Source organism: Diceros bicornis, chromosome 16, assembly GCF_020826845.1.
Source record: "Diceros bicornis minor isolate mBicDic1 chromosome 16, mDicBic1.mat.cur, whole genome shotgun sequence".
Lineage (NCBI taxonomy): Eukaryota > Metazoa > Chordata > Mammalia > Perissodactyla > Rhinocerotidae > Diceros > Diceros bicornis.
The window spans coordinates 28,961,490-28,983,220 of NC_080755.1; the positions used below are offsets into that span (position 1 = coordinate 28,961,490).

Consider the following 21,731-nt stretch of genomic DNA (forward strand, 5'->3'; position numbering starts at 1 on the left):
CCAACCCCGAGACCTCTACTCTTAACATAGATCCCTCAAATAGAGTTGGGTTGATTCTAGCAGGCTGTATCCCCACAGATCCAAATCTGTGATCATTTTAAATAGAGCTGCAATCTCATCTGTTTAAGTAATGTTTAAACACAGGGTTTTGATGAAAAGAAAATAAAGAATTTTACCTCCCACCTCTGAGCTGTGATTAGAAGTTTGCTCTAGAAAAATATTTTGAGACTAGCCCTTCATATACTGATGTAGTGTTTTCAGCATCTGTGTTTACTGAGTCATTTAACGTATTTTTTATATTTTTTAAAGAGCTGTGAGATTATTGTTGCATTTCCTATTGAGTTAGTAACTGGTATTTAAAAATATTTGGTTGGCAGAAATAGTAGGTAATGATCAGTGTTTCAAGGGATTGGTGGCCACTTAAAAATGCATATAGTTATTTCATTAGGTGGTTTAAATGCTTTGGGAGACCTTTTATTCTTATACCTCTGTTAATTCATTCTCTCTCTTTTTTGCCTTGTTCATGAAGTTGAGTCAGCAACGGAAACATATTCAAATTAGACTTGTCATACAGAAAAAAAAATCTGACTTTGTCAGGGTGGGTGGAGGGGAAAAAAGCAACTTTTTGTCAGTCTTTTGTATTTCAGCAGCTGGATTCATTGCTACCATGGTAACGGACCACATGATGAGGTGTATTAGATTGCTGTGTGTTGAGCACAAGGGGAAGAATGAACACAGCGTTTTATTGAAGTTAAAGGTTACTTTGGAGTTTCTTCTGTGGAAATGTGTAAGGTCAAATACTATAGCTTTCAGCATATGTAGTACTTTAGAGGAAGAATTAGGGCCATGTTGGTGCATTTAACTACAAAACCAGGTAAGGTACAAATGAATCTATGAAACTGAACTCCTTACTTCTTCTGTTTCAGTGGCATAACTTGCTGGGTGGAATTTCACTGTCGCCCCCACCCCCACCCCCACATGGGTACAGGACAAATTTCCCCTGTCCCCTCCACCCAGCTCCCCACCTCCTGTTTCATCTGTTTTTAATTTGAAAGTCTAAACCGTTGTGAATTTGTATGGTTCTGTGGTAGTGTGTGTGAAGGTGTGTGTGCATGTAAAAGAGAGAAAACTGGAAAGGAAGTAATAAGAATGCAATAATTAGTATCTTCAGATCAATGTAAAACTGAGTAAAGTGTTTCCTTGTTTTCTTCTTTGAAAATGGTCCACTTTTCTTAGAGGACACCTTATTAGTGGCATTAGTCCAAAGCTGCTTGTCTCTTAGACTAAATTAAGCAGTAGGACAAAGTTCTTCAGCGTGTTATTTAGTATATTTATTGTATCTGGGCTTTTATTCCTCTTTCATCGTATTACTCCCAGCCTCATCCAAGATAATAGTTCAGTTTTATCTATAATTTTTACAACATATTTTATTGCCATTAGTATTCTCTTCTTTCAGGCATTGTGGTCGTATGTATCTTAGAGGATTTAAAAATAGAAGTGAATACGATACGGGTTAGTATAAAATGAACTCTTTTGCTTTAGAGGCTGGTAGGAGCCGAATGTAAACAATTCAGTGTGGCATCAATTCCCAGAGCGCAGAAGCCTTCTCCTGCGTTGTTTACATATCAGCCTAGCAGCTTGCTTCAAAAGAGGAGGCTTTGATATGCATAGAACAAGTTAAAGAAGAAGAAAATTTCTTTATTAATAACTTTTTTCGGTTTCTTGTTCATGGTTTCTACTGATATTTGATGTTTAGCTTTCTCATAAGACATTAGAATTTCCTTTAATTTTTTGTCTAGGGGCTAACCTGGGTAACTTCTCTCCTCTTAGAACAAAGTTGTCGTGGCAGCTTTAGAGACTAAACCTAACTAAACAGTAGCAGTAACTAAACTTGAATAAACCCACTGTTATTCAAGTGTATTCACTGTCCAGTATTCACTGGAGTGTTTCCATATAGGAAAGTCTTTGAAAAATACTTTCTTAGCTAAAATCAATTGTTTGCCACTCATTGGCACTGATTGGGATAAAAGCCAACAAATTATTCCACGTGGGATCATCTGCCCCTCTTTCTTCAAAAAGGGAAACTTGGATTTTGTTAAATCCATTTGTGCTCTGTGATTTTTCATTGCTGTTTTCTTAGTCTCTCTGGTTTTCATACAACAAGCCATCTTCTAAATTTGAACAAGGAGTTGTAATCATTATTCAAAACAATTTTTTTGTCATGATTGCAAATAAAGGGAACTATTTCCATAATGACAAATATCAAAAGCATTTTAATAATATCCAACATTTGTAAAATTCCCCTGCTTGTATCTGAATTCATTCTTTCCTTTCTCCCTTTGTTGCTCTGAATACAGAACGAGCTATGAGCATGTCCTTCAAAATAAAATATTTTCACAGGCGTAAGTTATTACTTAAGAATAGGAAGTTCTCAAGAATTGGTGAAAGATGGTACCTGGTAAAATATTTTAAAGTGTAAATTCTCAATACAATATCTGAGGTAGAAAGTGGTCTGTTTTTATTAAAGGAAAAATGGAAGAGGGAGGGAGGGAAAGAGGAAGAGAGAGAGAGACAGCCACAGAGAGAAAAGAAAAGAAAGAGACAAAAGGTGAAGATAAAAGTGTGAATGATCTCAACCAAGATTTCTCCTTTCCCATCAGTACTGGAATGGGTTAAATCTCTATATATCAAAGAAAAGAGAGTAGTATGGAGGAGGTGAAATTATTGAAAAGCACTAGTATTCCACTATTCCATGTTTCAAATCATGATAAGACATAGATAGGTTCCATCTATTAATTGAAATGTAAACAAATTCCTGTAGTTGAATTTGTTTCAGTCCTTGCTGTTGTGGGCTAAGAGATCAGCTAGCTTAGACATTAGACCTAGAAGTGTGTAAAAATCGACATATACCCAAATTTCTGTGGTCTTTATTCACCTAACACTGTATGTATGTGTCCATTTCTGAGGTCATCATAACTGAGAGGTCCATAAGATAGAAGCTCCTTTTAAATTTTATTTTTTAAATAAGAATTGTATCTATTTAAGGCATATAACATGATGATTTGCTACACATATACACAGTGAAATGATTTCTATAGTCAAACTAATTAACGTGTCTCCTCCTCACAAATAGTTACCACTTGTGTGTGTATGATGAGAGCTCCTGAAATCTACTTTCCTAGTAAATTTCCAGTATACAATATACAGTATTAACTATAGTCATCATGCTGTACATTAGATCCCTAGACTTGTTCATCCTATATAACTGCAACTTTGTACCCTTTGACCAACATCTCCCCGTTTTCCTCACCCTCCGTCCCCTGCTTCTACTCTCTGCTTCTATGTATTTGGCTTTTTTAGATTCCACATATAAATGAGATCATGCAGTATTTTTCTTTCTATGTCTGGCTTATTTCACTTAGTATAATGTCTTCCAGTTTCATCCGTATTGTTGCAAATGGCAAGATCTCTTTCTTTTTTAAGGCTGAATAATATTCCATTGTACATATACACCACAATTTCTTTGTCCATTCGTCTGTTGATGGACACATCAGTTGTTTTCATATTTCGGTTATGTGAATAATACTTAATGAATATGGATGCGTAGATATCTTTTCCAGGTACTGATTTAATTTGCTTTTGGTGTATACTCAGAAAAGGGTTTGCTAGATCTCATGGTAGTTCTATTTTTAGTTTTTTTAGAAACCACGTTATTTTCCATAATGGCTATATGGAAGCTCCTTTTATAGTTGTTTTGATACTTACGTTCTTAAGAAACAAAATGACTTTGATGTACTTGCTTTAAATTAGAAATTTTGCCAAGATGTTTTAATTGAATCATATTTTTGTCAATCCTTGTTTAAATCATGCTTTATTGTTAGCTTTGAATGATTGGTGTTTCTTAACATTGAGCTTTAATGTCTAGAGCTCCTTAGCCTCTCAGACAAATAGCTAATTACCTGCAAACATTTACCTCTATTAAGGAGATAGATGTTCAACAGAGTCATGATGAAGAAGAATCATATTGACTATTATAGCATCTTCAATAAAATTAATGATAATTGTTGAACCCCAATACAATATTTCTAAAATAGAGAAGATCAAGCCAATGAATGATGCCTCAATATCAACTAGATATTCCATTTTTAGGAGCTGCTGTTTTTAAACCTGTGACTTCATTAAAGTGGATTTTATTATTGACAATCATCTAATTTTTTATGAAAAGAATTGGACTCTTTTTTTTAAATATTCTTAAATGTTTCAAATGAAGAAAAAAGTAATGATCGTGATCATGGTGATGATGATGACAATAATGATTAATTAAGAGAAAAATATTGACTTCATTAGAAAGCTCTAGACTCTGCAAAAGGCCAATGTTTTTAGAAATAAAGTCGAAATTTCTAATGGGTGGTATTATTTTCAGATATTTACTCCCAAATGTTATTAATTCCATTAATAGCATTTACAAATCACTAACAATAGATATGCTTGTGATGTTCTTAACAGAGCTATTATACAGTATGTTGACTCTGTTCAATATGCAACAGAGGCTCCCATCAATAATAATTAAACTTATCAAAAATTGTACAATGTGTAGGCTGGTATCTGATAGGAAAAGAGTAAACTTATTGCTAGGAATGAACAATTTGTTACATTTTTAATATATACAAAGGGACAATCAATTGGTTTCACTTTCATGATAATATTAGCTTGATACATTTTAGAGTGATAAATATTATTATAATAATTCCCCATTACCTGGCATGCATATTATGAAATGTTCACTGTTGACATCATTTCAATATTTTAATTATCTTTCTAAATTCGTTTTAAATAAATATTTTATGTCTAAAACCTATTAATCTGGAGTTTTTTTTGGGAAATAATTATACTCAGAAAAATCACTTGCCTCTACCCAACCCTCACATGAAAGAAATACCAGATGGAGTGGCAATTCTGATATAAAAGGTGGATCCATTAAAGTAGTAGAAGAAAATGTAGAACTTGAGATAGAAAAACATGCCTTCAAAGGCAGAAACTATAAAGGAATGGTTACATAAAAAGTTGTTGCTTCTGGAAATGCTATAAGCAAAATTAAAAAGCAAATAGCAAAGTAGAATGAATATTTGCAACATAAATGAAAGAGAAAAGATGAGTATCCATAATATATAATGAGGTCTCATAAATCAATTTTAAAAAAGCAGAGCACTAATTATTTTTAAGACTTTATTTTTTAGAGAGTTTTAGGTTTGCAACAAAATTGGATTTGCCATGTATTCCCTGCCCCCACACCTGCATAGCCTCCCCCATTATCAACATCACTCACCAAAATTGTACATTTTTTTACCAAGGATGAACCTACATTGACACATCATAATCACCCAGAGTCCCTAGTTTACCTTAGAGTTCACTCTTAGTGTTGTACATTCTATGGGTCTGGGCAAACGTACAATGATACATATCTATCATTATAATATCATACAGAGGATTTTCACTGCCCTAAAAATCCTCTGCACTTTGCTTATCTCCCACCTCCCCCTCTACTTCCTGGAAACCACTGATCTTTTTATTGCCTCCATAGTTTTGCCTTTTCCAGAATGTCATATAATTGGAATCATACACTATGTAGCCTTTTCAGATTGGCTTCTTTACTTAGCACTGTGCATTTCAAGTCCTCCATGTCTTTTCATAGCTTGGTAGCTCATTTCTTTTTAGCACTGAATAATATTCCATGGTCTGGATGTACCACAGTTTATCTGTTCACCTACTGAAGGACATCTTAGTTGCTTCCAAGTTTTGGCAATCATGAATAAAGCTGCTATAAACATTCTTGTGCAGGTTTTTGTGTGGATATAAATTTTCAACTCCTTCAGGTAAAAACCAAGGAGCGTGATTGCTGGGTCACGTGGTAAGAGTATGTTTAGTTTTATAAGAAACCCGCCAAACTGTCTTCCAAAGTGTCTCTACCATTTTGCATTCCCACCAGCAATGAATGAGACTTCCTGTTGTTCCACATCTCACTTTGGTGTTCTCAGTGTTCTGGATTTTGGCCATTCTAATAGGTGTGTAGTGGTATGTCATTGTTTGAACTTGTATTTCCCTAATGACATATGATGTGCACATCTTTTCCTATGCTTATTTGCCATTCGTATATCTTCTTTGGTGAGGTCTCTGTTTAGGTCATTGGCCCATATTTTAATCGGGTTGTTTGTTTCCTTATTGTTGAGTTTTGAGTTCTTCGTATATTTTGAATAACAGTCCTTTATCAGATATGTCTTTTGCAAATATTTTCTCCCAGTCTGTGGCTTGTCTTCTCATTCTCTTGATATTGTCTTTCACAGAGCAGAAGTTTTTAATTTTAATGAAGTCCAGCTTATCAATTATTTCTTTCATGGATCGTGTCTTTGGTGTTGTATTCACTATCTTAAAAATACCTACAAATTAAACAAATACATTTTAATCTTTAGCAAATATTTTTAAAAGAGAGAAGCAGGAGGAGGAAAGAGACGTGATACCTAATGTTAGGGAGCTGTGGAAAATGTGACCTCTCATCCACTGCTGTTGGGAGTATAAAGTGATACTTTTTTTGCGGGAGGGTCAACCTGACAATGTGTAGCAGAGGCTCGAAAAATTATATACCCTTGGACTCAACAGTTCTACTACTAGGAAAATATCCTAACAAACTAAATAGTCAAATGTATATACAGGGTTTTTCATTGTTGTGGTGTTTATAAGTGTAAACAAGGGCAATCATTCTGGAAAAAAAAAATCTTCTGAGAAATGTAACAAACACATCAGCTCATACTCGTGCTCCGATGGCTATGAAGCTGTAAGAAGTCATAGACATGGCTATATGCTTATCTAATTGTTCCACTTCTTTACTCTTTTTTTTTTTTAAGATTTTATTTATTTATTTTTTCCCCCCAAAGCCGCAGTAGATAGTTGTATGTCATAGCTGCACGTCCTTCTAGTTGCTGTATGTGGGACGCGGCCTCAGCATGGCCGGAGAAGCGGTGCGTCGATGCGCGCCCGGGTTCTGAGCCCGGGCCGCCAGCAGTGGAGCACGCGCACTTAACCGCTAAGCCACGGGGCCGGCCCCACTTCTTTACTCTTTAGATAGAACAGGTATAGACAGCATGGTGTAGAGAACAGGTCTTGGCTCAAGTGTCAGAATACCTGGGTCCTGCTACAGACTAGCCAAGTTAATGTAAGTACACAAATGTAAGGCATTATTAAAATACTAATGTTAGAGAGTAGAAAAGTCTGTGACTCCCTTTATTCATCTCTATGCATTTGTCTTCACAACTGGTGTTGCAAATAAAAAGTTTCACATCAAATGGGAGAGAGAGGGTACGTTTTTATAATTTCACTGAAAGGAAGTACCAAATGGTAAAATCTGGAATGCCTTGACTTTGATAGAAAACAGTAAAATATTTTGAATATGATATACTTCCCAATTATTATTGTTTGAAATTTATTCAAAATAAATTTTTGCTCCTATAAGAATGGGCAGAGGATAATTGGTCTTGAATGTAACCTAGCACTTAGGTGTAGTCAAGAGGGCAGCGATCTAGAGCAGTGTTGTTCAATAGAACCTTCTGTGGTGCTGGAAATGTTCTATGTCTGCACTGTCCAATACAGTAACTACTAACCACATGAGGCTGTTGAGCACTCGAAATATGACTAGTGTGACCAAGGAACTGGATTTCTATTTTATTTAATACTAAGTAATTTAAATTTAAATAGCCGGGTGTGACATGCTGTATTATTGGACAGTGCAGCTCTAGAATTAAGCACAACAAATAGGGTCTTTTATTTAATGGGGGGATCCATTTCTGCATCTCTGATGAATTGGGGTGACAGAGGACGAGAAGTGAATATTCTTTGCGAAATTTTCACTCAAAGAAATACCTATGGGGGCCAGACCGGTGGCGCAAGCGGTTAAGTGCGCGTGCTCTGCTTTGGCAGCCCAGGGTTCGCAGGTTCAAATCCCAGGCCTGCACAGACCCACCGCTTGTCAAAGCCATGCTGTGGCGGTGTCCCATATAAAGTGGAGGAAGATGGGCACGGATGTTAGCTCAGGGCCAACCTTCCTCACCAAAAGAAAAAAGGAGGAGGATTGGCATCAGAGGTTAGCTCAGGGCTGATCTTCCTCACAAAAAAAAAAAAAAGAGAAGAAATTCTAATCAAGGGGATCCTTTGATTCTGGTGACTGTAAGGCCAAGATTTTCCAGAGAAGTCTTGGTCTCAAATATTCTGTAGCCTAGCTCACTTGAGAATTCTGTTTGTTCATTTTCTCATTTGTTAAAAAAAAAAACACAAGTTGAATTTATATGTGTCAGTGTGTAAGAAAAATGAACTATTTTCCTTTATTCTCACACTACTACCACACTCACAACACTTCTGACACAAGAGGGATGGATTTTTCACATCAAGCAATTCTAACTAACTTCCTGGAGTTAGTGTCAGATCCCAGAGGTTAAGGGCTCAGTCTCACAAGAGTGCCTCCCGTCCCACTTCAGATGCCAATTGCAAGTCCAGGTTGTCACCTGTGATTCTGACCAACTGGCTATAAATCAGAGGTTTCCAGGACCCCGTCCTCAGGTTCCATCGTTTGCTAGAACAGCTCACAGAACTCAGGGAAACACTTACGTTTACTGGTTTATTATATAGTAAAGGATACAACTGAACAGCCAGATGAAGAGATAGATACATGGGGCGAGCTCTGGAAGGGTCCTGAGCACAGGCGCTTCTGTTCCTGTGGAGTTGGGATGCACCAACCTCCCGGCACATGGATGGTTCACCAACCCAGAAGCTGTCCAAACCGCATACTTCGGGAATTTTTATAGAGGCTTCATTATGTATGCACAATTGATCATTAACTCAATCTCCAGCTCCTCTCCCCTCCCTGGAGGATGGGGGTGGGGCCGAAAGTTTCAAGCTTCTAATCATGGCTTGATCTTTCTAGTGACTAGCCTACATCAAAAGCTATCCAAAAGACCACCGAGAGTCACCTCATTAAAACAAAAGACACTCCTATGACCTAGAAAATTCCAAAGGATTTAGGAGTTCTGTATAAAGAACTAGGGGCAAAGACCAAATATTACAATAAAAGATGCTCCTAGTCTTCTTATCATTTAAGAAATTACAAGGGTTTTAGGAGCTCTGTGCCAGGAACTAGGGGCAGAGACTAATATATGTGTTTTCTGTTATTTCGCAGTCAAACACTGTACTTGACATTGAAAAGATAATGCCAGTCCAGAGTCCCTAGATTCAGAGTTTCCTTGGAATATGCTTGGAAGTCACATGATACAGAACAGATATTATAGAGGAGGAGTGAGAAAATGCTTCGAAGAGAAGGAAGCACTGGGATAAACTTTAAAAATAGTGAGCGTTAGGGCCGGCCCCATGGCTTAGCGGTGCAGTGCACGCGCTCCTCTACCGGCGGCCCGGGTTCGGATCCCGGGCGCGCACCGACGCACCGCCTCTCCGGCCATGCTGAGGCCATGTCCCACGTGCAGCAACTAGAAGGATGCGCAACTATGACATACAACTATCTATTGGGGAAAAAAAAGGAGGAAGATTGGCAATAGATGTTAGCTCAGAGCCAGTCTTCCTCAGCAAAAAGAGGAGGATTAGCATGGATGTTAGCTCAGGGCTGATCTTCCTCACAAAAAAAAAAAAATAGTGAACATTACATAGGAGGCTGGGGAAAGGAAGATCTGTAGAAAGGGAACAGTATGACATAATCAGGGAGAGATGAGAATCAGAAATCTCTAGAAATGTAAGTTAGTCATAAAATGTAAGTTAGTCATGGTGGTTAGAACTCAAAAAGCATTCAGGGACCAGATCCTCATCACCATCATCACATCATCATCATGATCACAATAACCACCTTCTGGTCACTTGGCATTAGGCCAAGCATTTTTCATGCATTATTTTATTTAATTCCTGCCATAACCTATGAAACAAATATTGTCCTTATTTATTGATGAGAAAACTGCACTGCCAATAATTGCCAAGCTGGAATGTCAGGCCAGAGGCAGCCCTGCTGCGTCTCCACTTCTGTTCAGCGTTCTCATATAGTGTTCTCATATCTCTTCTATGGAATTTAAACTGCTTTATCCTGAAGACTCTGGGAAGGCAGATGAGGAAATTCATTCTGGCAGCAATGTAGAAAATAGACTAGAGGGAAGCCACACTAGGTGGATGGAAATAAGTGAAGAAGTTAATGCTACAATCCAGAACAAGGATGAGGGAGGTTCTGAGCAAAGGGAACGAGAGGAGAATTTGAAAAGGAGTCAATTTGAGAGGTGTTTTGTCAGTTGTCTGTCTTTACGATGTCAGGTAGAGAACATCCGACTTATTTTTGTAATCCTCTCTGAAAATTGTCAATTACTGCATGAAGCACTAGAGCACAATTATTGTGGCCGAGGAAACAGCATATCTTATAATATGCAAGTTTTCCTAACAAGACCAAGCTGCACAAATCATTGTATTGGAAGAAAGTGCCACCACATCGTCTGTGTTCTTGAAATGTGTGGTGCATCACAGTAATGTTTGGGGATGTGACATAAATGAGGTGGGAACTTTATGAAATTTTCCCTTTCATTAAAATCTTAACTTTTTTTTGATATTGAAAAACAGTAATTATTTTCTTTCCAACATACAAGAATTTTAAAAATATATAATTAGAGCTCATTTATAAAGATCAAAAACAGTTGCCTTTATCATTGTGGAAGCAGACTTCTAACTGAATTTCCGATTTGAGTACATTTTTATTCCCCTGCCTTTGCCCCATTTAGGTGGATTTTATTTATCTCTTGGCAGTTTACCCAGGTTCATTTATGGGTTGGAAGATTATAAAAGCTGTGAGTTCCAACATCGGGATCTCCACTGTTTTTCGAGAAGTTACTTTTGATTCTTCCAAAGTCTTATGATCACTGCGGTTGGAGAAGAGTGTTAGGAAAATGCAGGAAAAAAGGTAGAAGAGGTGGAGCATTGTCTTGACAATAAAGAGCTGAAAGGAGGAGAGGGTATTGCCTGAAGCCGATGGGCAGTGGCCTGGCTGTAGGAAGGACTTTGGCAGTAACTGCCAGCCAACGGGGGTGAGGAGGGGATAGCAGCCATCTGAGCAATGTGCTGACCATGTAATTCTTTCTTTCTTTCTTCCTTCCTTCCTTCCCTCCTTCCTTCCCTCCTTCCTTCCTTCCTTCCTTTTGTGAGGAAGATCAGCCCTGAGCTAACATCCACGCCAATCCTCCTCTTTTTGCTGAGGAAGACCGGCCCTGAGCTAACATCTATTGCCAATCCTCCTCCTTTTTTTTCCCCCTTTTCTCCCCAAAGCCCCAGTAGATAGTTGTACGTGGGACACCGCCTCAGCATGGCCGGACAAGCGGTGTGTCGGTGCGCGCCCGGGATCCGAACCCGGGCTGCTAGTAGCAGAGCACGCGCACTTAACCACTAAGCCACGGGCGGGCCCCTGGCCATGTAATTCTTTCCAGTATGTTGGATGACAATGGGAAACCCAACGTCTGGGAGGACACGCAGGAGCACATTGCATGAGAGTTCTGTGAGTTCGCTGATGTAATGAAATAGAACACTTTCTCAGTGCCGGACACTGTTCTAAGTGCTTTGTGTTTAACTCATTTAAATGTAAGTTAATGAATTCTCACTTAGAGAACACTTTCTAGCACATAAAAATCACTGAATATATTTAAGTAGTTATTATCTCTCTGTTAATCCTCACAACAACTCCATGAGCCAGGTACTTTTATCGTTTATCATCTTTATTTTACGGATGAAGAAATTAAGGCCAAAGGGGTTAAGTAATCTCCCCAAGGACATACAGTTAATGAGAGAGAGCTGTAGTTAGTGGGGCTCAGCTACTAGGCCATCCTGCCTACTCTTAGTCTATGTGGAGTCTATTATATGTAAAAAGATAATACTTGTAAGATACCTGACGTGGTAAATTCTTAAAGATGTCAGCAATTATTATTATGTAATAAGATTTAGAAGATGCTCTGGTATTTATGTCATTCTACACAACGCTGCTCAGAAATAGTAAGATTTTCAGGGCAGCTCTGGATTTTTCTTATGTAAGTTGAGTAAAGCTTTATTTACAAGCATGCACATTATAAATTGGAAGAACCCTCTTTCTACCCAAATACTATCAATCAGTGTTGATAGTCGAAGTTTTCACCTCAAAGAATGTGCGTGATAGAAGCGTTCCATAGACACATCTACTTCGTAGCTCTGACCTTTTGACAGAGAATGACTGCTGCTAATGGTACTAATGAGGGCAAGTGAAATCCCCATCCACGCTTGATATTTGAATAATGCGTCAATTTGTTCATTGCCTTCTTGCTAGGAATTAAGTGCTCTGACATTTGCCTAACCTAAGGGAGCTAGTAAGAGGCTGGCAGCCAGGAAGGAGAATCAGGCCAGAGGCTGGAAAGGTGTGGTCATAAGGGGATGGATTAGTAACAGAGTCCTCAAGGTCACATGGGTGTTTCCAGGCCGAACCCAACCAGGCCCCAGAACAAAGTCAAGTACAAACTTAGGTTCTGATCTCTTTTCCTTATAATATGGGTTAGTTGGGGCTAGATGGATTGCCATCCTCTGTGCAGAAAGAATTTTATGGAAAATTAAGTGACTTGAAATCTAACTGAAGTCAGAATGTCAACAGATGCAGAATTAAAGACACTTAAACACGATAGATACAGGCAGTGCAAAAGCGACAGCTCTGTTGTGCTGGAATTCCTGGAGACAATGATACTGCTGTGGGTGGTACATGATGGATGAGCAACACACGAGGCAGAGGAGGTTTGAGGACGGCGTGGCTCAGGAAGGCAGAAATGTGAGGACTCAAGAGGAATTCAGGAGACTGCAGAAGAGAGAGGGCTAGGTAAAGCCTCAAGCTGGGTGACAGCAATTACCTAGTCCCTCCTATAGCTCCCTTTGTCGTTATCTGTGACCTCAGAGTGTTTTAGCTAATGATGTCACTGGGCAAGTAAACTACTCCAGTCAGAGGAAAAGGAAGGAGATCAGCAGACCTCCCACTGCTCTGCTACTAAGGAAGGGCAGGCTGGGGGCATGGGTGGGGAAATCTCTAGACATTTATCCTGTTATGTCACTCTCACCTCACATGGGTACTTCTCCATGAGCTTAAATGGTGATAGTTTCTCTCAACTAGTAGGGATTATGTTGATCATGTTAGTGATTCATGGGGTCTCCACAGTACTCTCTGCAAATGTTATGTGTAGTTTATCATCTGGAGAAGTAACAAGCTTTTAACCATAACAACTAACAAGGTATTGTGATTTACTGTTTGCAAAGTATTTCAATTGCGTTATATTTGAATCTCCTAACAATCCTGCAAGGGAGATGACATCATCATTCTTTTTTTAAGGATGAAGAAAATCAAGCTCAATGAATTTCTTGGAGGCCCTGGGTTAGCAAGCAAAGTGTAGATTTTAACCTACTGATTACTAATGCATGCCACTTCACTCAAAGCCCCTCTCACCTTTAAAAGTAAAAATCTCCTCAGTGATAGCTATTTGCCTTTAGAAAATTGTTCTTACAAATAAAGAGCTCTTGCATTTATTCAGATTATTCTGATTAAATCCTCATTTTTGTTAATATTTTCAAGGTAGTTTATGTACACAGTAAGTATTTAATAAGTGTTACCTGCCTGATTATTGTCTCTCTGTACTGCTCAAAAGAAATCATTCTGATTCTCACACACCTGATGAAAACATTGTTTATTCTGGAATAGAAAAGAATAGTCAGCAATTACAATTCCCAAAGTGGAAAACTAATGTGAAAAAAAAATGTGAAGCAATTCTTTTTAACTTAAGAAAATAGTCGAGTCGGGCCGGCCCCGTGGCTTAGTGGTTAAGTGCGCGCACTCCGCTGCTGGTGGCCCGGGTTCGATCCTGGGCGCGCACGACGCACCACTTCTCCAGCCATGCTGAGGCCGCGTCCCACATACAGCAACTAGAAGGACGTGCAACTATGACATACAACTATCTACTGGGGCTTTGGGGGAAAAAAATAAATAAATAAAATTATTTTAAAAAAGAAAAAGAAAATAGTCGAGGGGGCCGGCCCGGTGGCGCAAGCTGTTAAGTGCACGCAATCCACTGCGGCGGCCCAGGGTTCGCCGGTTCGGATCCCGGGCGTGCACCGACACACTGCTTGTCAAGCCATGCTGTGGCGGCGTCCCATATAAAATGGAGGAAGATGGGCATGGGTGTTAGCCCAGGGCCAGTCTTCCTCAGCAAAATAAGAGGAGGATTGGCAGATGTTAGCACAGGGCTGATCTTCCTCACAAAAAAAAAAAAAGGAAAATAGTCAAATCTCAAACATCTAAATGAGCAGATTTAAAATAACTCAAATGGCCAAAACCAAAAGGCAACAAGGCAGATGCTTTATGTCTATGAAAAACTAATAAAAGGAAATTGTTATGAGCCCCAAACTACTCCCTCCCATATTCATGCAACAACCAGACGATATACAATTTTATCTTGCTGATGCAATGCCCTGCTATATTCCTAGGTGTGTGTTTTGCCTTAGTATTACACACCATCTGTCTTCTTTACAACCCTCCTCTACCCAACACTGTCCATGAGTTTAGCCATCTTTCTTGTCTACCAGCGAAATCAGAAATACTCTTCCCCTGGCTAACTCTTTGTGAGAACCAATGATTCAAGTCAGAGGAGAAACTAAGTCAGAGCAGATGATCATCAGCAACAGGTTTTTCCAACTTAACTAAACTAAAGTTCTTTGCTTCAGTGAGTATTGTTGCTATTTGGTCTTCCTTCTGCTTCTACTTTTCCTTAAAATTAAACCGTAAAAAAGCCATTCTGAATTGCAACATTTATTACCTTTGGTATTTAAAATTGTATTAAAATAATCCTTTGGATTTAAATGTTCTCTTCTGACAGTAATGCTAAGATCCAAGACTCTTTTTTTTGTGTGTGTGTGAGGAAGATCAGCCCTGAGCTAACATCCATGCCAATCCTCTTCTTTTTGCTGAGAAAGACCAGCCCTGAGCTAACATCTATTGCCCATCCTCCTCCTTTTATTTTTTTTTTCCCTTTTTCTCCCCCAAACCCCGATAGATAGTTGTATGTCATAGTTGCACACCCTTCTAGTTGCTGTATGTGGGACGCCACCTCAGCATGGCCGGACAAGCGGTGTGTCGGTGCACGCCCGGGATCCGAACCCAGGTCGCCAGTAGCGGAGCGCACTCACTTAACTGCTAAGCCACAGGGCCGAGACTCTTGTTTAAGATTAAGGTTAGGCAAGAAAATCTTAAAATGGAGGAGAGCTTTTCTTACCAGCTATTAAATATATTATAAAGCTATAATTATAAATAAATTGAACTATAATTAAAGAGGGTGTTGATATAGACAGAACCCTGAAGTATAAACAAATACTAGCATATGTCTTAATATATGCTACAGGAGGCAGTACATATCAATAGGGAAGATTATTATTATTATTCAGTAAGTCGTATAGGGAAGGAAAAGGTCTTCATTCATACTACAAAATAAATCCCAGCTAGATTAGACTTAAATACTTATAATAAATCAAACTATAAGAATTATAAAAAAAAATAGAGGAATTTTAAAAACAGCTTTATTGAGATATAATTGACAATAAATTACACTGTTTAAAGTGTACAGATTAACACATTTTGACATAATGTGCATATCCTTTAAACTATCTCTAGAATCAAGATAGTGAACATTGCCATCATCCCAGAAGTTTCCTTATGTCCCTTGGCAATGCCACCTACCTGCCCCTCCCCCACTCCCAAGCAACCATAGATCTGCTTTTGGTCACTATAGATTCATTTACATTTTCTAGAGTTTTATATTTGGAATCATAGAGTATATACTCTTTTTTCTTTCACTCAGCGTAATTATTTTCAGATTCAACCATATTGCTGCATGTATCAATATTTTCATTGCTTTGTTTATTTATTGTTTATTCATTCTTCTGTTGATGGGCATTGGGATTGTTTCCAGTTTTGATTATTACAAATAAAGCCACTATGAACATTCATGTCAAAATCTTTAAATGGATATATATTTTCTTTCCTTTTGAGTAAATTCCTAGAGGAATTCTAAATAATCTGTGGAAGGAAAGGGTTTTATAAGTATAAAAATGAAGGTTCATAATGGAAAAAAGTTATATTTGACAACATTAACATTTTAAACTTCTGCACATCAAAAAATGTCATTAACAAAATTACAGGTTAGATGATAGTCAAGGAAAATATATAAGTAGTAGCTAGTGATGGTAAGAACTTGCTATAGGCAAGGCATTGAAACCTGTGTGTCTGATGTATCAGTTAATCCCCACAACAGTCCTAAAAGATGGACACTGTTACCCCAATTGAAGGCAGTGTAGAACTTAACCAATGTTCTGTGCTGCCTCCCCCTGTGGAGACAGAGCATATGTTATATGCAGATGGTATACTTGTCAGGGAAAGTTCAATATCCTAACGTGGAAAAGTATATGCTTTTAAACATAATAAAAATAATTCATAAAATGTATATGTCTGATACATGTATGTAAAATAATAGGTCAATAACCTTTATATATAAAGAACTTGTGCCAAATATATAGGAAAATACTAAGACAGATAAAATGGGAAAGGGACCTAAATAGATAGTTCACAATCAAGTGAAAGTAAAAAAAACATTAAAAATATTAAACCACTTTATAATCAAAGAAATTAAAAATAAAACAATGCTGTAATACCTTTCAAATTAGCAAATATTTTTAGATATTTTGTTGTTGGGTTGTTATGTTTCATTTTAATAGTGGTAATAGGTAATATTAGTGAGGTTGGAAGCCATTCTCTTACTTTATTGGTGGAAGTATAAATTAATACAATAATTCTGGAAAGCAATTTGATGGTATCAGTAAGTATCAATGACTTTGAAAATAATTACACCCTTTAATAAAAATTTCACTTTTGGAAAAACTTAAGAAATGTGAAATGGATACAAAGATATATGTACAGACATCTTTCTTTTTTAGCATTATTTATAGCAGTGAAAACTTGGGAACAGCCAAATATCTTACAAGAGGAAAATAAATAACTAAAGTCATTCCATAGCTGAGAAATCCTACGCAGCTATCAAAGGGATGTTTTTCAAGCTGTATCATAAACTATTGGTAGGAGTGGAAATTACTGCAAATTTTCTGGAGAGCAGTTTGTAAATATTTTTAATTGACTTAAAATGCTTATGAGCATTGACCTAGTAACTCTACTTTTAGGACTATCTAAAATGGAAATACTTTTATACAAAAATTTATAAACAAGGGTATTAATCACAATATTATTTAAAATAATAAATTTTTAAAACAACTAAATGCCCACCAATGGATAAATTAAATTATTTAATAAATTTAACAAATTATTTTATAAATTAAATTATGGTACATTCATATGATAGAAACCTTTTAAAACGTAATAAAAGTGTTTAGTGAGAGAGAATATACTTTTTTTTTTTTAGAATTTTATTTTATTTTATTATTTTGTGTGTGCGTGTGTGTGAGGAAGATCAGCCCTGAGCTAACATCCATGCCAATCCTCCTCTTTTTGCTGAGGAAGACCGGCTCTGAGCTAACATCTATTGCCAGGCCTCCTGCTTTTCTCCCCCAAAGCCCCAGTAGATAGTTGCATGTCATAGTTGCACATCCTTCTAGTTGCTGTACGTGGGACACGGCCTCAGCATGGCCGGAGAAGCGGTGCATCAGTGCGCGCCCGGGATCCAAACCTGGGCCACCAGCAGCGGATCATACGCAATTAACTGCTAAGCCATGGGGCCAGCCTGAGAATATACTTTTTATAAAATACCATCTACCATCAAATCCTGATATTGAAAGTAAAAAGTGGAGAAAGATAGAAAGAAGGAAGGAAAGCAAAATGTTAGTGATGATTAATCTATGGTAATAGATTAATTTTTCTGTCTTTACTTTCTTGTGTTTTCTAAATTTTCTTCAGTGATATGTACTTCTTTTGCAATGGTGTGACATAAATTAAGTGAGAGAAGCAGAATTTGAAATTGAATGCTTAATGTGAATGCAGCTATGTATGGAAAAGAGGCAAGAAGGATGTCAACCAAAACATTAATAGTATGGTTTTTATTTTCTTTTGTAAAATTTTTGGAATTTTTCTATATAGTAAGGAAGCAGGGCAAAAATTATTTTGTGAAAGAGAAGGAAAAAACAAGGCCCTCTTTTTAATTTGTGTAAAGTAATACATGAGAACAGAAGGGGATTATAATAGGCTCCTCCTGCTGCCAGAGAGAGAAATACCTCTCCAACCAGCATAAAAGGAGGAATCAGCTGATGTAAATAAAAGAGCCCAGGAACCCCTGGCTTCAAACTTGTTTAGATCCGGAGACACAGAGGACATCCCCAAACCTCTATCTTTCCCACTTTCTAGACTCCGCTTGTTTCTGCTTAGCTTTATTCCCAGTTAGTCCTACTCAACCAGCACAACCAGATCTTGTGTCTCTTACAAGGACTTTCAAAGCTGTGAGTAAGATGGCTGCCAGCAGCACGCAAATCACATACCATCCCCTTCACATCCCCAGCAGGGAGTTTTTCTTAGTAACTCAAACAAGATCCCAGCAAGTAAATGGCAAAGGCTGGCTTGAGTTGTGTGCACAGCCCTGAATGGTCACAGTGGCCAAGGAGATGAGGTATTCTGACCCCCAGGCCTGGTTCGGTTGTCCACCTCTATATCTGAAAGGAAACAAAGTCAGCCCCACAGCAATCACATGGAATACATTACAAGAGAAGTTACAGGAGAAAAGGAGGAAAGGAAATACTGGAAGGACAGATGTCAGTGACAGAAACTAATAGGTACAATGCCAGACATTTGACAAAATTACCTCATCAGTCCTTGTAGAATTACATAAGATAAATTTCTTGAAATTTCAAAGAAGGAAATGGAAGGCAAGAAGAATTTATTTGCCCAAGAACATGCAGGTAGCACATGGCAGTGAGGGGATTTGAACTAAGGTATGTCTAACACCATAGCCAAACCCTCGCTCCAAAATGTTTGTCTTTCTGAAGCTCCTTTGGCTGCTTCATCCACAATCAAGGGACAGAGAGAGACATTCTGTGTTTCTGTGTGTGACAAATGACAAAGGAGGCAAAGAAAAGTTTTAATACCTTCTGAATTATACATCTACTTGACCAGTTGATTCTATCTCCCCTAAGAACACTGCTTTGAGAAAAGATAACAAAGAAAATAATATGTCAGAACATGTGCCTTAGGTAAAATGTTGGGTATTTTCCATACATTAAAATTAGACGTAGGATTCAAACACATTAAAAGAATTTCACCCTCAAGTTTCTAAGCTTTTTTTGAAGAAGGTCGGGCATATTCCATATTTGGCATCCAAAGAATATTTTCATCAGCATACTAGGTACTCTCAAAGATATAGCAGTAAACATAATCTAAATTTGGACTCAAAGAAGACAGGAGATGGGAAATTCAAGGTGGAAAGACAAAAATGGCAACCTGGAATAATAGTCTTTGTAGGTCTGGCAGGTCCCCAACCAAAGCAGACAATATAAAGGAACCTAAGTTTATACCTACTGAGGATTTACTCTACCTAGTGATTAAACCTCCAGGACACACTGGATACGTTAAGTAGAGCTTTAAGATCTCAGAGTTTGTTTCCTTAACCGTCTTGTTTCCTGTCCTTGGTTCTGCATGAAAAAATTCATCTGCCCCATCCAAGAAATAATTCCAAAAATAAATGTAGGCATTTGCTTAAACCAGGACATTATGTCCCCAGTTTTCTTTCCAAAGCCTACAGGGTGTACAAGTTGCTCTTGAAGTCTGTCTACAAGTACAGCCAATACAAGTTCTACATTTGCTCCAGCTGAGTGTCTGTATTTGGCAAAGCTGCACCTTGTAGATAATGCCCAGGAAGGAACTGCTGGATGAGTAATTTGTAGTAAGAAGTACTAACAAACTCTTGGGACTTATTTAACACAATCTATTTAGTTCTTCATTCAGGAGAAGTAAAATTCCATGCGTTGAGTAATGTATGTAAAAGTGCTTTGAACTTTAAGCATTAAAGCAATACACCATTGCTGGGGACTCTGACATGAGAAGGACAATCCTGTACCCTGGTCAGTCTGGAGCTAATTCCTTTCAGAGCCATAGAGCGTGAGAAGTATTGCCTTATGGCCCCTTGTGCCCTTCTTGGCAAAACTCAGAAAGCATGACAATGTAGGAAGAACACAGACCTTGGAGTCAGATTTAGGTTCAAATATAATTTTGACGCAATAATGAGCTCTGGGATCTCTCTGAGTCCACAGGTCCTCATTCGGATAATCCAGTTGTCAGCTGAGACTTCCTAGCCTCTTGGGAAGTCAGATAAAGTTGCTGTGAACCAATGTGAAAGTCTAAACCCTTCCCACAACCTTTGGGAATTCTTGGGGATTACTGTCCCTTAACCTATTATTCCTCTGGCTTCAATATTATACAAGCTATATTCTCTTCTCTCTCTTTATCAGATTGCAAGTGAAACTCTGCCCCCCTCTCCAGCATCCACCAAAGAATTCACTCACACTGTCATGTCTAGTAACTTCACTGAAGGTTTGAGGTTAGCAAAGACTGGTAGGAATGGGAGGGAGGACCACACAGCTTTTTCATCTCTCTGGCAACCTCTATCTTCTCCTCCTGTTTTTCACTCCCCACAGATGCCTCCTGATTGTTTCTTAGGAACTACAAATATTTTCCCTCTTGCTATGCAGAGAAATTTAGCTCTCTTCTGTTCTTGTTCCAAACTTTCATACTCAAATATATCAAGATGCTAGCAGAACAAAGCATCTCCCAATGGCCTCCTCAGAAGACAGTCAAGGTTATAAATAAAAAAAGGAAGTTTTCCATTATCTTTTAAAAATAGTGACAATAATACCTATCTTGCTCCTTTCCAAGTTTTGTTTGAAATTTAGATATAAGGGATGTAAAATACTTTGCATATAATGCATAATAAATGATGATTATGATGATGATGATTCTGTATTAGGTAGCCATTGTTCACAGTAACCATACTTCCTTGGGTCTCACTTACCACAAGTATCATTAATTATTTTAATGTCTTTCTCCCCCATAAGACTGTAAGTTCCCTGAGGGCAGAAACTATTTCTGTCTTGTTTACCACGGTGTCACCAATGCCTCATACTGTGTCGGGCCCACATATTTAATTCTTCATTGCATTAATGAATAGAGGAATGAATAAACCGAGAGATGTTAGGTATGGAGGGTTTTTCTCTTTCTTTAGAGTTAGTGACTTTATAGGAAGAAGAAGTGACAGGGCAGGTGAGGGATGGTGAAGGCACGTAGGAGGTTCTCGGAATGTTGTGAGCTTCTAAGAGTTTGGAAAGACTAGCAGATCCTCAATTTCTTCATTCACTCCTTGTTTCTCTGCATTTTCTGTTCTCCCCACCATATTAGTCTCCTACCTATTCCTATTGGGTTTATCAGTCTCCCTGAAGATGAAAAAAGACAGTAGAATATTTTTTCGCCTGCCTCCACATTGTCTCACTAACACGAACCATGATTATTAGGTTTTTAGACTAGTCCAGGAAAACTTATCTTACCCATAATTAATTTTAAATAGTTGGGGGGTTTTTCCCTAATATTTTTCCATGGCAGATAATTTGCTTTTGAGCTACCA

The 21,731-nt window shown here is 38.0% G+C and overlaps 1 protein-coding gene across 10 annotated transcripts in view; it reads left to right on the forward strand.

The window, feature by feature from the left end:
- Positions 1 to 21,731, forward strand: part of DTNA (dystrobrevin alpha) — a 352,070-nt gene that overhangs the window by 186,199 nt on the left and 144,140 nt on the right. Inside the window, exon 1 of one of the 10 annotated variants that reach the window (XM_058556972.1) lies at positions 722 to 874. The exons of the other annotated variants lie outside the window; for them this stretch is intronic. The gene's annotated coding sequence lies outside the window, so the exon portion shown is untranslated. Of the gene's footprint in view, positions 1 to 721; positions 875 to 21,731 lie in introns of those variants that run through there. 10 annotated transcript variants of the gene reach the window in all.